Here is a 15461-nt window from a genome sequence, read left to right on the forward strand (position 1 = left end):
ATCTGGTTCAAGCCGGCTCATCAATAAGGCAACCTACCTCGACGATGACCGAAGCAAACAGCATGGCATATAAACGCGCATAAGAGACTTCGCCATTGGGGCATGACACGTGCCAGCGACTATGCGCTCACACCTGTTCGTTTTCCAGGCTGCAGTCACATGGGCCGTTTGGTGTGGGTTTCTTTGTTCTTGCCAGCTCGCATCAGGGGTTTCAAACCCAACATGGCCTGCCTTGGATCCTCTGCCGCTGCATCTGGTTCAAGCCGGCTCATCAATCTGGCAACCTGCCTCGACGATGACCGCAGCAAACAGCATGACACATAAACGCGCATCAGGGGCTTCGCCATTTGGGCATTTCACCGCGCCAGCAAAGATGCGCTCACCACCGTTCGTTTTCCAGGCTGCAGTCACATGGGCCGTTTGCGGTGGGTTCCTTGGTTCCTGCCAGCACACATCAGGGGTTTCAAACCCGCCATGGCCTGCCTTGGATCGTCTGCCGATGCATCTGTTTCGAGCCGGCTCATCAATCTGGCAACCTGCCTCGACGATGACCGAAGCAAACAGCATGACACATTAACGCGCATCAGGGGCTTCGCCATTTGGGCATGACACCGCGCCAGCGACGATGCGCTCACAACCGTTCGTTTTCCCGGCTGCTGTCACATGGGCCGTTTGGAGTGGGTTTCTTTGTTCCTGCCAGCTCGCATCAGGGGTTTCAAACCCGCCATGGCCTGCCTTGGACCCTCTGCCGCTGCAGCTGGTTCGAGCCGGCTCATCAATCTGGCAATCTACCTCGACGATGACCGAAGCAAACAGCATGGCATATAAACGCGCATCAGGGGCTTCGCTATTTGCGCTTTACACGTGCCAGTGACGATGAGCTCACGTCCGTTCGTTTTCCATGCTGCAGTACCATAGGCCGTTTGCGGTAGGTTTCTTGGATCCTGCCAGCTCACATCAGTGGTTTCAATCCCACCATGGCCTTCCTTGGATCCTCTGCCGCTGCATCTAGTTAAAGCAGGCTCATCAATCTGGCAACTTACCTCGACGATCACCGAAGCAAACAGCATGGCATATAAACGCGCATAAGGGGCTTCGCCATTTGGGCATGACACGTGCCAGCGACGATGCGCTCACACCTGTTCGTTTTCCAGGCTGCAGTCGCATGGGCCGTTTGGTGTGGGTTTCTTTGTTCTTGCCAGCTCGCATCAAGGGTTTCAAACCCGCCATGGCCTGCCTTGGATTCTCTGCCGCTGCATCTGGTTCAAGCCGGCTCATCAATCTGGCAACTTGCCTCGACGATGACCGAAGCAAACAGCATGACACATAAACGCGCATCAGGGGCTTCGCCATTTGGGCATGACACCGCGCCAGCGACGATGGGCTCACAACCGTTCGTTTTCCAGGCTGCAGTCATATGGGCCGTTTGCCGTGGGTTCCTTGGTTCCTTGGAGTGAATGTATTTTTCTGCCCTCCTTGCCTGGACTCAAACGAGGGGCTGCAGTATTGTGGAAATAAATAAGTAAAATAAACCGTTCGTTTTCCAGGCTGCAGTCACAGTGGCCGTTTGTTGTGGGTATCTTGGCTCCTGCCAGCTCACATCACGGGTTTCAATCGGCCACGGCCTGCTTTGGACCCTCTGCCGCTGCATCTGGTTCGAGCCGGCTCATCAATCTGGCAACCTGCCTCTACGATGACCGAAGGAAACAGCATGACACATAAACGCGCATCAGGGGCTTCGCCATTTGGGCATGACACCGCACCAGCGACGATGCGCTCACAACCGTTCGTTTTCCAGGCTGCAGTCATATTGGCCGTTTGCCGTGGGTTCCTTGGTTCCTTGGAGTGAATGTATTTTTCCGCCCTCCCTGCCTGGACTCAAATGAGGGGCTGCAGTATTGTGGAAATAAGTAAGTAAAATAAACCGTTCGTTTTCCAGGCTGCAGTCACAGTGGCCGTTTGTTGTGGGTATCTTGGTTCCTGCCAGCTCACATCAGGGGTTTCAATCCCGCCATCGCCTGCCTTGGATCCTCTGCCGCTGCATCTAGTTAAAGCCGGCTCATCAATCTGGCAACCTACCTCGACGATCACCAAAGCAAACAGCATGGCATATAAACGCGCATAAGGGGCTTCGCCATTTGGGCATGACACGTGCCAGCGACGATGCGCTCACACCTGTTCGTTTTCCAGGCTGCAGTCACATGGGCCGTTTGGTGTGGGTTTCTTTGTTCTTGCCAGCACGCATCAAGGGTTTCAAACCCGCCATGGCCTGCCTTGGATCCTCTGCCGCTGCATCTGGTTCAAGCCGGCTCATCAATCTGGCAACCTGCCTCGACGATGACTGAAGCAAACAGCATGACACATAAACGCGCATCAGGGGCTTCGCCATTTGGGCATGACACCGCGCCAGCGACGATGCGCTCACACCCGTTCGTTTTCCAGATTGCAGTCACAGGGGCCGTTTGCGGTAGGTTTCTTGGTTCCAGCCAGCTCACATCAGGGGATTCAATCCTGCCATGGCCTGCCTTCGGTCCTCTGCCGCTCTATCTGGTTGAAGCCGACTCATCAATCTGGTACCATACCTCGACGATGACCGAAACAAACAGCATGACACATAAACGCGCATCACGGGATTAGCCATTTGTGCATGACACCGCACCAGCGACGATGCGCCCACAACCGTTTGTTTTCCAGGCTGCGGTCACAGGGGCTGTTTGTGGTGGGTTTCTTGGTTCCTGCCAGCTCACATCATTGGTTTGAATCCCGCCATGGCCTTATTGGATCCTCTGCCGCTGCATCTGGTTCGAGCCGACTCATCAGTCCGGCAACCTGCCTTGACGATGACAGAAGCAAACAGCAAGACACATAAACGCGCATCAGGGGCTTCGCCATTTGGGAATGACACCGCGCCAGCGACGATGCGCTCACAACCGTTCGGTTTCCAGGCTGCAGTCACATGGACCGTTTGCGGTGGGTTCCTTGGTTCCTGCACGCTCACATCAGGGGTTTCAAACCCGCCATGGCCTGCCTTGGATCCTCTGCCGATGCATCTGGTTCGATCCGGCTCATCAATCTGGCAACCTGCCTCGACGATGACCGAAGCAAACAGCCTGACACACAAACGCGCATCAGGGGCTTCGCCATTTGGGCGTGACACAGCGCCAGCGACGATGCGCCCACAACCGTTCGTTTTCCAGGCTGCAGTCACAGGGGCCGTTTGTGGTGGGTTTCTTGGTTCCTGCCAGCTCACATCAGTGGTTTCAATCCCACCATGGCCTGCCTTGGATCCTGTGCCGCTGCATCTGGTTCGAGCCGGCTCATCAATCTGGCAACCTGCCTCTACGATGACCGAAGGAAACAGCATGACACATAAACGCGCATCAGGGGCTTCGCCATTTGGGCATGACACCGCACCAGCGACGATGCGCTCACAACCGTTCGTTTTCCAGGCTGCAGTCATATTGGCCGTTTGCCGTGGGTTCCTTGGTTCCTTGGAGTGAATGTATTTTTCCGCCCTCCCTGCCTGGACTCAAATGAGGGGCTGCAGTATTGTGGAAATAAGTAAGTAAAATAAACCGTTCGTTTTCCAGGCTGCAGTCACAGTGGCCGTTTGTTGTGGGTATCATGGTTCCTGACAGCTCACATCAGGGGTTTCAATCCCGCCACGGCCTGCTTTGGACCCTCTGCCGCTGCATCTGGTTCAAGCCGGCTCATCAATCTGGCAACCTGCCTCGACGATGACCGAAGCAAACAGCATGACACATAAACGCGCATCAGGGGCTTCGCCATTTGGGCATGACACCGCGCCAGCGACGATGCGCTCACAACCGTTCGTTTTCCAGGCTGCAGTCATATGGGACATTTGCCGTGGCTTCCTTGGTTCCTTGGAGTGAATGTATTTTTCTGCCCTCCCTGCCTGGACTCAAATGAGGGTCTGCAGTATTGTGGAAATAAATAAATAAAATAAACCGTTCGTTTTCCAGGCTGCAGTCACAGTGGCCGTTTGTTGAGGGTTTCTTGGTTCCTGCCAGCTCACATCAGGGGTTTCAATCCCGCCACGGCCTGCTTTTGACCCTCTGCCGCTGCATCTGGTTCGAGCCGGCTCATCAATCTGGCAACCTGCCTCTACGATGACCGAAGGAAACAGCATGACACATAAACGCGCATCAGGGGCTTCGCCATTTGGGCTTGACACAGCGCCAGCGACGATGCGCCCACAACCGTTCGTTTTCCAGGCTGCAGTCACAGGGGCCGTTTGTAGTGGGTTTCTTGGTTCCTGCCACCTCACATCAGTGGCTTCAATCCCGCCATGGCCTGCCTTGGATCCTCTGGCGCTGCATCTGGTTGAAGCCGGCTCATTAATCTGGCAACCTACCTCGACGATGACCGAAACAAACACCAAGACACATAAACGCGCATCAAGGGCTTCGCCATTTGGGCATGACACCGCGCCCGCGACGATGCACCCACAACCGTTCGTTTTCCAGGCTGCAGTCACAGTGGCCGTTTGTTGTGGGTCTCTTGGTTCCTGCCAGCTCACATCAGGGGTTTCAAACCCGCCATGGCCTGCCTTGGATCCTCTGCCGCTGCATCTGGTTCGAGCCGGCTCATCAGTCCGGCAACCTGCCTCGACGATGACCGAAGCAAACAGCATGACACATCAATGCGCATCAGGGGCTTCCCCATTTGGGAATGACACCGCGCCAGCGACGATGCGCTCACAACCGTTCGTTTTCCAGGCTGCAGTCACATGGACCGTTTGCGGTGGGTTCCTTGGTTCCTGCCAGCTCACATCAGTGGTTTCAAACCCGCCATGGCCTGCCTTGGATCCTTTGCCGATGCATCTGGTTCGAGCCGGCTCATCAATCTGGCTATCTGCCTCGACGATGACCGAAGCAAACAGCATGACACATAAACGCGCATCAGGGGCTTCGCCATTTGGGCATGAAACCGCGCCAGCGACGATGCGCTCACAACCGTTCGTTTTCCAGGCTGCAGTCACATGGGCCGTTTGCGGTGGGTTCCTTGGTTCCTGCCAGCACACATCTGGGGTTTCAAACCCGCCATGGCCTGCCTTGGATCCTCTGCCGATGCATCTGTTTCGAGCTGGCTCATCAATCTGGCAACCTAACTCGACGATGACCGAAGCAAACACCATGACACATAAACGCGCATCAGGGGCTTCGCCATTTTGGCATGACACCGCGCCAGCAACGATGCGCTCACACCCGTTCGTTTTCTAGGCTGCAGTCACATGGACCGTTTGCGGTGGGTTCCTTGGTTACTGCCAGCTCACATCAGGGGTTTCAAACCCGCCATGGCCTGCCTTGGATCCTCTGCCGATGCATCTGGTTCAAGCCGGCTCATCAATAAGGCAACCTGCCTCGACTATGACCGAAAAAACAACATGACACATAAACGCGCATAAGGGGCTTCGCCATTTGGGCATGACACCGCGCCAGCGACGATGCGCTCACAACCGTTGGTTCTCCAGGCTGCAGTCACATGGGCCGTTTGCGGTGGGTTTCTTGGTTCCTGCCAGCTCACATCAGGGGTTTCAATCCCGGCATGGCCTGCCTTGGATCCTCTGCTGCTCTATCTGGTTCAAGCCGACTCATCAATCTGGCAACCTACCTCGGCGATGACCGAAACAAACACCATGACAAATGAACGGGCATCAAGGGCTTCGCCATTTGGGCATGACACCGCGCCAGAGACGATGCGCCCACAACCGTTCGTTTTCCAGGCTACAGTCACAGGGGCCATTTGTTGTGGGTTTCTTGGTTCCTGCCAGCTCACATCAAGGGTTTGAATCCCGCCATCGCCTGCCTTGGGTCCTCTGCCGCTCCATCTGGTTCAAGCCGGCTCATCAACAAGGCAACCTACCTCGACGATGACCGAAGCAAACAGCATGGCATATAAACGCGCATAAGGGGCTTCGCCATTTGTGCATGACACGTGCCATCGACGATGCGCTTAAACCGTTCGTTTTCCAGGCTGTAGTCACATGGGCCATTTGGTGTGGGTTTCTTTGTTCCTGCTAGCTCGCATCAGGGGTTTCAATCCAGCCATGGCCTGTCTTAGACCCTCTGCCGCTGCAGCTTGTTCGAGCCGGCTCATCAATCTAGCAATCTACCTCGACGATGACCGAAGCAAACAGCATGGCATATAAACGTGCATCAGGGGCTTCGCGACTTCGGCATGACAGCGCGAGCGGCGATGCGCTCACGTCCGTTCGTTTTCCATGCTGCAGTCACATGGGCCGTTTGCGGTAGGTTTCTTGGTTCCTGCCAGCTCACATCAGTGGTTTCAATCCCGCCATGGCCTGCCTTGTGTCCTCTGCCGCTGCATCTAGTTAAAGACGGCTCATCAATCTGGCAACCTACCTCGACGATGACCGAAGCAAACAGGATGACACATAAACGGCATCAGGAGCTTTGCTATTTGGGCATGACACCGCGCCAGCGACGATGCGCTCACAACCGTTCGTTTTCCAGGCTGCCGTCATATGGGCCGTTTGCCGTGGGTTCCTTGCTTCCTTGGAGTGAATGTATTTTTCTGCCCTCCCTGCCTGGACTCAAATGAGGGGCTGCAGTATTGTGAAAATAAATAAGTAAACTAAACCGTTCGTTTTCCAGGCTGCAGTCACAGTGGCCGTTTGTTGCGGGTATCATGGTTCCTGCCAGCTCAAATCAGGGGTTTCAATCCCGCCACGGCCTGCTTTGGACCCTCTGCCGCTGCATCTGGTTCGAGCCGGCTCATCAATCTGGCAACCTGCCTCTACGATGACCGAAGGAAACAGCATGACTCATAAACGCGCATCAGGGGCTTCGCCATTTTTGCGTGACACAGCGCCAGCGACGATGCGCCCACAACCGTTCGTTTTCCAGGCTGCAGTCACGGGGCCGTTTGTGGTGGGTTTCTTGGTTCCTGCCAGCTCACATCAGTGGTTTCAATCCCGCCATGGCCTGCCATGGATCATCTGCCACTGCATATGGTTAAAGCCGGCTCATTAATCTAGCAACCTACCTCGACGATGACCGAAACAAACACCATGACACATAAACGCGCATCAGGGTCTTCGCCATTTGGGCATGACACCGATCCAGCGTCGATGCGCCCACAACCGTTCGTTTTCCAGGCTGCAGTCACAGTGGCCGTTTGTTGTGGGTTTCTTGGTTCCTGCCAGCTCACATCAGGGGTTTCAATCCCGCCATGGCCTGCCTTGGATCCTCTGCCGCTGCATCTGGTTCAAGCCGGCTCATCAATCTGGCAACCTAACTCGACGATGACCGAAGCAAACACCATGACACATAAACGCGCATCAGGGGCTTCGCCATTTTGGCATGACACCGCGCCAGCAACGATGCACTCACACCCGTTCATTTTCCTGGCTGCAGTAACATGGACCGTTTGCAGTGGGTTCCTTGGTCCCTGCCAGCTCACATCAGGGGTTTCAAACCCGCCATGGCCTGCCTTGGGTCCTCTGCCGTTCTATCTGGTTCAAGCCGACTCATCAATCTGGCAACCTACCTCGACGATGACCGAAACAAACACCATGACACATACACGCGCATCAGGGGCTTAGCCATTTGGGCATGACACCGCGCCAGCGACGATGCGCCCACAACCGTTCGTTTTCCAGGCTGCAGTCACTGGGGCTGTGGTGGGTTTCTTGGTTCCTGCCAGCTCACATCTGTGGTTTCAATCCCGCCATGGCCTGCCTTGGGTCCTCTGCCGCTCCATCTGGTTCAAGCCGGCTCATCAATAAGGCAACCTACCTCGACGATGACCGAAGCAAACAGCATGGCATATAAACGCGCATAAGAGACTTCGCCATTGGGGCATGACACGTGCCAGCGACTATGCGCTCACACCTGTTCGTTTTCCAGGCTGCAGTCACATGGGCCGTTTGGTGTGGGTTTCTTTGTTCTTGCCAGCTCGCATCAGGGGTTTCAAACCCAACATGGCCTGCCTTGGATCCTCTGCCGCTGCATCTGGTTCAAGCCGGCTCATCAATCTGGCAACCTGCCTCGACGATGACCGCAGCAAACAGCATGACACATAAACGCGCATCAGGGGCTTCGCCATTTGGGCATTTCACCGCGCCAGCAAAGATGCGCTCACCACCGTTCGTTTTCCAGGCTGCAGTCACATGGGCCGTTTGCGGTGGGTTCCTTGGTTCCTGCCAGCACACATCAGGGGTTTCAAACCCGCCATGGCCTGCCTTGGATCGTCTGCCGATGCATCTGTTTCGAGCCGGCTCATCAATCTGGCAACCTGCCTCGACGATGACCGAAGCAAACAGCATGACACATTAACGCGCATCAGGGGCTTCGCCATTTGGGCATGACACCGCGCCAGCGACGATGCGCTCACAACCGTTCGTTTTCCCGGCTGCTGTCACATGGGCCGTTTGGAGTGGGTTTCTTTGTTCCTGCCAGCTCGCATCAGGAGTTTCAAACCCGCCATGGCCTGCCTTGGACCCTCTGCCGCTGCAGCTGGTTCGAGCCGGCTCATCAATCTGGCAATCTACCTCGACGATGACCGAAGCAAACAGCATGGCATATAAACGCGCATCAGGGGCTTCGCTATTTGCGCTTTACACGTGCCAGTGACGATGAGCTCACGTCCGTTCGTTTTCCATGCTGCAGTACCATAGGCCGTTTGCGGTAGGTTTCTTGGATCCTGCCAGCTCACATCAGTGGTTTCAATCCCACCATGGCCTTCCTTGGATCCTCTGCCGCTGCATCTAGTTAAAGCAGGCTCATCAATCTGGCAACTTACCTCGACGATCACCGAAGCAAACAGCATGGCATATAAACGCGCATAAGGGGCTTCGCCATTTGGGCATGACACGTGCCAGCGACGATGCGCTCACACCTGTTCGTTTTCCAGGCTGCAGTCGCATGGGCCGTTTGGTGTGGGTTTCTTTGTTCTTGCCAGCTCGCATCAAGGGTTTCAAACCCGCCATGGCCTGCCTTGGATTCTCTGCCGCTGCATCTGGTTCAAGCCGGCTCATCAATCTGGCAACTTGCCTCGACGATGACCGAAGCAAACAGCATGACACATAAACGCGCATCAGGGGCTTCGCCATTTGGGCATGACACCGCGGCAGCGACGATGGGCTCACAACCGTTCGTTTTCCAGGCTGCAGTCATATGGGCCGTTTGCCGTGGGTTCCTTGGTTCCTTGGAGTGAATGTATTTTTCTGCCCTCCTTGCCTGGACTCAAACGAGGGGCTGCAGTATTGTGGAAATAAATAAGTAAAATAAACCGTTCGTTTTCCAGGCTGCAGTCACAGTGGCCGTTTGTTGTGGGTATCTTGGCTCCTGCCAGCTCACATCACGGGTTTCAATCGGCCACGGCCTGCTTTGGACCCTCTGCCGCTGCATCTGGTTCGAGCCGGCTCATCAATCTGGCAACCTGCCTCTACGATGACCGAAGGAAACAGCATGACACATAAACGCGCATCAGGGGCTTCGCCATTTGGGCATGACACCGCACCAGCGACGATGCGCTCACAACCGTTCGTTTTCCAGGCTGCAGTCATATTGGCCGTTTGCCGTGGGTTCCTTGGTTCCTTGGAGTGAATGTATTTTTCCGCCCTCCCTGCCTGGACTCAAATGAGGGGCTGCAGTATTGTGGAAATAAGTAAGTAAAATAAACCGTTCGTTTTCCAGGCTGCAGTCACAGTGGCCGTTTGTTGTGGGTATCTTGGTTCCTGCCAGCTCACATCAGGGGTTTCAATCCCGCCATCGCCTGCCTTGGATCCTCTGCCGCTGCATCTAGTTAAAGCCGGCTCATCAATCTGGCAACCTACCTCGACGATCACCAAAGCAAACAGCATGGCATATAAACGCGCATAAGGGGCTTCGCCATTTGGGCATGACACGTGCCAGCGACGATGCGCTCACACCTGTTCGTTTTCCAGGCTGCAGTCACATGGGCCGTTTGGTGTGGGTTTCTTTGTTCTTGCCAGCACGCATCAAGGGTTTCAAACCCGCCATGGCCTGCCTTGGATCCTCTGCCGCTGCATCTGGTTCAAGCCGGCTCATCAATCTGGCAACCTGCCTCGACGATGACTGAAGCAAACAGCATGACACATAAACGCGCATCAGGGGCTTCGCCATTTGGGCATGACACCGCGCCAGCGACGATGCGCTCACACCCGTTCGTTTTCCAGATTGCAGTCACAGGGGCCGTTTGCGGTAGGTTTCTTGGTTCCAGCCAGCTCACATCAGGGGATTCAATCCTGCCATGGCCTGCCTTCGGTCCTCTGCCGCTCTATCTGGTTGAAGCCGACTCATCAATCTGGTACCATACCTCGACGATGACCGAAACAAACAGCATGACACATAAACGCGCATCACGGGATTAGCCATTTGTGCATGACACCGCACCAGCGACGATGCGCCCACAACCGTTTGTTTTCCAGGCTGCGGTCACAGGGGCTGTTTGTGGTGGGTTTCTTGGTTCCTGCCAGCTCACATCATTGGTTTGAATCCCGCCATGGCCTTATTGGATCCTCTGCCGCTGCATCTGGTTCGAGCCGACTCATCAGTCCGGCAACCTGCCTTGACGATGACAGAAGCAAACAGCAAGACACATAAACGCGCATCAGGGGCTTCGCCATTTGGGAATGACACCGCGCCAGCGACGATGCGCTCACAACCGTTCGGTTTCCAGGCTGCAGTCACATGGACCGTTTGCGGTGGGTTCCTTGGTTCCTGCACGCTCACATCAGGGGTTTCAAACCCGCCATGGCCTGCCTTGGATCCTCTGCCGATGCATCTGGTTCGATCCGGCTCATCAATCTGGCAACCTGCCTCGACGATGACCGAAGCAAACAGCCTGACACATAAACGCGCATCAGGGGCTTCGCCATTTGGGCGTGACACAGCGCCAGCGACGATGCGCCCACAACCGTTCGTTTTCCAGGCTGCAGTCACAGGGGCCGTTTGTGGTGGGTTTCTTGGTTCCTGCCAGCTCACATCAGTGGTTTCAATCCCACCATGGCCTGCCTTGGATCCTGTGCCGCTGCATCTGGTTGAAGCCGGCTCATTAATCTGGCAACCTACCTCGACGATGACCGAAACAAACACCATGACACATAAACGCGCATCAGGGGCTTCGCCATTTTGGCATGACACCGCGCCAGCGACGATGCGCCCACAACCGTTCGTTTTCCAGGCTGCAGTCACATGGGCCGCTTGCGGTGGGTTCCTTGGTTCCTGCCAGCACACATCAGGGGTTTCAAACCCGCCATGGCCTGCCTTGGATCCTCTGCCGATGCATCTGTTTCAAGCCGGCTCATCAATCTGGCAACCTGCCTCGACGATGACCGAAGCAAACAGCATGACACATAAACGCGCATCAGGGGCTTCGCCATTTGGGCATGACACCGCGCCAGCGACGATGCGCTCACAACCGTTCGTTTTCCAGGCTGCAGCCACATCGGCCGCTTGCGGTGGGTTCCTTGGTTCCTGCCAGCACACATCAGGGGTTTCAAACCCGCCATGGCCTGCCTTGGATCCTCTGCCGATGCATCTGTTTCAAGCCGGCTCATCAATCTGGCAACCTGCCTCGACGATGACCGAAGCAAACAGCATGACACATAAACGCGCACCAGGGGCTTCGCCATTTGGGCATGACACCGCGCCAGCGACGATGTGCTCACAACCGTTCGTTATCCAGGCTGCAGTCACATGGGCCGTTTGGTGTGGGTTTCTTTGTTCCTGCCAGCTCGCATCAGGGGTTTCAAACCCGCCATGGCCTGCCTTGGACCCTCTACCGCTGCATCTGGTTAAAGCCGGCTCATCAATCTGGCGACTTGCCTCGACGATAACCGAAACAAACACCATGACACATTAACGCGCATCAGGGGCTTCGCCATTTGGGCATGACACCGCGCCAGCGACGATGCACCCACAACCGTTCGTTTTCCAGGCTGCAGTCACAGGGGCCGTTTGTTGTGGGTTTCTTGGTTCCTGCCAGCTCACATCAGGGGTTTGAATCCCGCCATGACCTGCCTTGGGTCCTCTGCCGCTCCATCTGGTTCAAGCCGGCTCATCAATAAGGCAACCTACCTCGACGATGACCGAAGCAAACAGCATGGCATATAAACGCGCATAAGGGGCTTCGCTATTTGCGCATGACACGTGCCAGCGACGATGCGCTCACACCCGTTCGTTTTCCAGGCTGCAGTCACATGGGCTGTTTGGTGTGGGTTTGTTTGTTCCTGCTAGCTCGCAACAGGGGTTTCAATCCCGCCATGGCCTGTCTTAGATCCTCTGCCGCTGCAGCTAGTTCGAGCCGGCTCATCAATCTCGCAATCTACCTCGACTTTGACCGAAGGAAACAGCATGACATATAAACGCGTATCAGGGGCTTCGCCATTTGGGCATGACACCGCGCCAGCGACGATGCGCTCACAATCGTTCGTTTTCCAGGCTGCAGTCATATTGGCCGTTTGCCGTGGGTTCCTTGGTTCCTTGGAGTGAATGTATTTTTCTGCCCTCCCTGCCTGGACTCAAATGAGGGGCTGCAGTATTGTGGAAATAAATAAGTAAAATAAACCGTTCGTTTTCCAGGCTGCAGTCACAGTGGCCGTTTGTTGTGGGTATCTTGGTTCCTGCCAGCTCACATCAGGGGTTTCAATCCCGCCACGGCCTGCTTTGGACCCTCTGCCGCTGCATCTGGTTCAAGCCGGCTCATCAATCTGGCAACCTGCCTCGACGATGACCGAAGCAAACAGCATGACACATAAACGTGCATCAGGGGCTTTGCCATTTGGGCATGACACCGCGCCAGCGACGATGTGCTCACAACCGTTCGTTTTTCAGGCTGCAGTCACATGGTCCGTTTGCGGTGGGTTCCTTGGTTCCTGCCAGCTCACATCAGGGGTTTCAATCCCGCCATCGCCTGCCTTTGATCCTCAGCTGATGCATCTGGTTCGAGCCGGGTCATCAAGCTGGCAACCTGCCTCGACGATGACCGAAGCAAACAGCATGACACAGAAACGCGCATCAGGGGCTTCGCTATTTGCGCATGACACGTGCCAGCGACCATGCGCTCACACCCGTTCGTTTTCCAGGCTGCTGTCACATGGGCCGTTTGGTGTGGGTTTGTTTGTTCCTGCTATCTCGCATCAGGGGTTTCAATCCCGCCATGGCCTGTCTTAGATCCTCTGCCACTGCAGCTGGTTCGAGCCGGCTCATCAATCTGGCAATCTACCTCGACGATGACCGAAGCAAACAGCATGGCATATAAACGCGCATCAGGGGCTTCGCGACTTCGGCATGACAGCGCGCCAGCGACGATGCGCTCACGTCCGTTCGTTTTCCATGCTGTAGTACCGTGGGCCGTTTGCGGAAGGTTTCTTGGGTCCTGCCAGTTCACATCAGTGGTTTCAATCCCGCCATGGCCTGCCTTGGATCCTCTGCTTCTGTATCTAGTTAAAGCAGGCTCATCAATATGGCAACCTACCTCGACGATCACCGAAGCAAACAGCATGGCATATAAACGCGCATAAGGGGCTTCGCCATTTGGGCATGAAACGTGCCAGCGACGATGCGCTCACACCTGTTCGTTTTCCAGGCTGCAGTCACATGGGCCGTTTGGTGTGGGTTTAGTTGTTCTTGCCAGCTCGCATCAAGGGTTTCAAACCCGCCATGGCCTGCCTTGGATCCTCTGCCGCTGCATCTGGTTCAAGCCGGCTCATCAATCTGGCAACCTGCCTCGACGATGACCGAAGCAAACAGCATGACACATAAACGCGCATCAGGGGCTTCGCCATTTGGGCATGACACCGCGCCAGCGACGATGCGCTCACAACTGTTCGTTTTCCAGGCTGCAGTCATATGGGCCGTTTGCCATGGGTTCCTTGGTTCCTTGGAGTGAATGTATTTTTCTGCCCTCCCTGCCTGGACTCAAATGAGGGGCTGCAGTATTGTGGAAATAAATAAGTAAAATAAACCGTTCGTTTTCCAGGCTGCAGTCACAGTGGCCGTTTGTAGTGGGTATCTTGGTTCCTGCCAGCTCACATCACGGGTTTCAATCGGATACGGCCTGCTTTGGACCCTCTGCCGCTGCATCTGGTTCGAGCCGGCTCATCAATCTGGCAACCTGCCTCTACGATGACCGAAGGAAACAGCATGACACATAAACGCGCATCAGGGGCTTCGCCATTTGGGCATGACACCGCGCCAGCGACGATGTGCTCACAACCGTTCGTTTTCCAGGCTGCAGTCACATGGTCCGTTTGCGGTGGGTTCCTTGGTTCCTGCCAGCTCACATCAGGGGTTTCAATCCCGCCATCGCCTGCCTTGGATCCTCTGCCGCTGCATCTAGTTAAAGCCGGCTCATCAATCTGGCAACCTACCTCGACGATGACCGAAGCAAACAGCATGACATATAAACGCGCATAAGGGGCTTCGCCATTTGGGCATGACACCGCGCCAGCGACGATGCGCTCACACCCGTTCGTTTTCCAGATTGCAGTCACAGGGGCCGTTTGCGGTGGGTTTCTTGGTTCCAGCCAGCTCACATCAGGGGTTTCAATCCTGCCATGGCCTGCCTTCGGTCCTCTGCCGCTCTATCTGGTTCAAGCCGACTCATCAATCTGGCAACCTACCTCGACGATGACCGAAACAAACACCATGACATATAAACGCGCATCAGGGGCTTAGCCATTTGTGCATGACACCGCGCCAGCGACGATGCGCCCACAACCGTTTGTTTTCCAGGCTGCAGTCACAGGGGCTGTTTGTGGTGGGTTTCTTGTTTCCTGCCAGCTCACATCACGGGTTTCAATTGGCCACGGCCTGCTTTGGACCCTCTAACGCTGCATCTGGTTCGAGCCGGCTCATCAATCTGGCAACCTGCCTCTACGATGACCGAAGCAAACAGCATGACACATAAACGCGCATCAGGGGCTTCGCCATTTGGGCATGACACCGCACCAGCGACGATGCGCTCACAACCGTTCGTTTTCCAGGCTGCAGTCATATTGGCCGTTTGCCGTGGGTTCCTTGGTTCCTTGGAGTGAATGTATTTTCTGCCCTCCCTGCCTGGACTCAAATGAGGAGCTGCAGTATTGTGGAAATAAGTAAGTAATATAAACCGTTCGTTTTCCAGGCTGCAGTCACAGTGGCCGTTTGTTGTGGGTATCTTGGTTCCTGCCAGCTCACACCAGGGGTTTCAATCCCGCCACGGCCTGCTTTGGACCCTCTGCCGCTGCATCTGGTTCAAGCCGGCTCATCAATCTGGCAACCTGCCTCGACGATGACCGAAGCAAACAGCGTGACACATAAACGCGCATCAGGGGCTTCGCCATTTGGGCATGACACCGCGCCAGCGACGATGCGCACACAACCGTTTGTTTTCCAGGCTGCAGTCACCGGGGCTGTTTGTGGTGGGTTTCTTGGTTCCTGCCAGCTCACATCATTGGTTTCAATCCC

The sequence above is a fragment of the Amblyomma americanum genome, chromosome 5 (genome assembly GCF_052857255.1).
Source record: "Amblyomma americanum isolate KBUSLIRL-KWMA chromosome 5, ASM5285725v1, whole genome shotgun sequence".
NCBI classification, from domain to species: domain Eukaryota; kingdom Metazoa; phylum Arthropoda; class Arachnida; order Ixodida; family Ixodidae; genus Amblyomma; species Amblyomma americanum.